Raw genomic sequence first — 435 nt, forward strand, 5'->3', positions numbered from 1 at the left:
TTTTTTTTTTTAATTCTCTGTGAGCCTGATCATACCCTAGCTATACAGAAGCAGAAGGATTTGTGTTAATGGTTGTTATGTCTCTGGGGACCTAATAGTGCTGGCACATGGTAGCTGTTCGGTAAATGCTTCTTGTCTGACTGGTGTGACTTGAAAGGAGTTAGGGTGGATGTAAAAGAGATGACCCAGGAGCGAGTAACAGACCTGACGAGTGAAGTGTGTTGCTTCCGCTACTTGTTTTCATCAGGTGAGGCCTTAGTGGGTTTAAAGGGAGAACAGGCAGTTTGCAAATTTAGCAGGAGCAGCAGTGACTTCCGAAAGCTCGAGTGAAGTTGGCTGGGAACTCTTGCTGCGGAACACTACAGCTTGGTAGGCTAGAGGGTTCTGGAGTTGCAGACTGTTAGATCCAAGCATGGTAGTTGGCACAGAGGAGAA

This window comes from Bison bison, unplaced genomic scaffold (genome assembly GCF_000754665.1).
Source record: "Bison bison bison isolate TAMUID 2011002044 unplaced genomic scaffold, Bison_UMD1.0 scf7180017864380, whole genome shotgun sequence".
Lineage (NCBI taxonomy): Eukaryota > Metazoa > Chordata > Mammalia > Artiodactyla > Bovidae > Bison > Bison bison.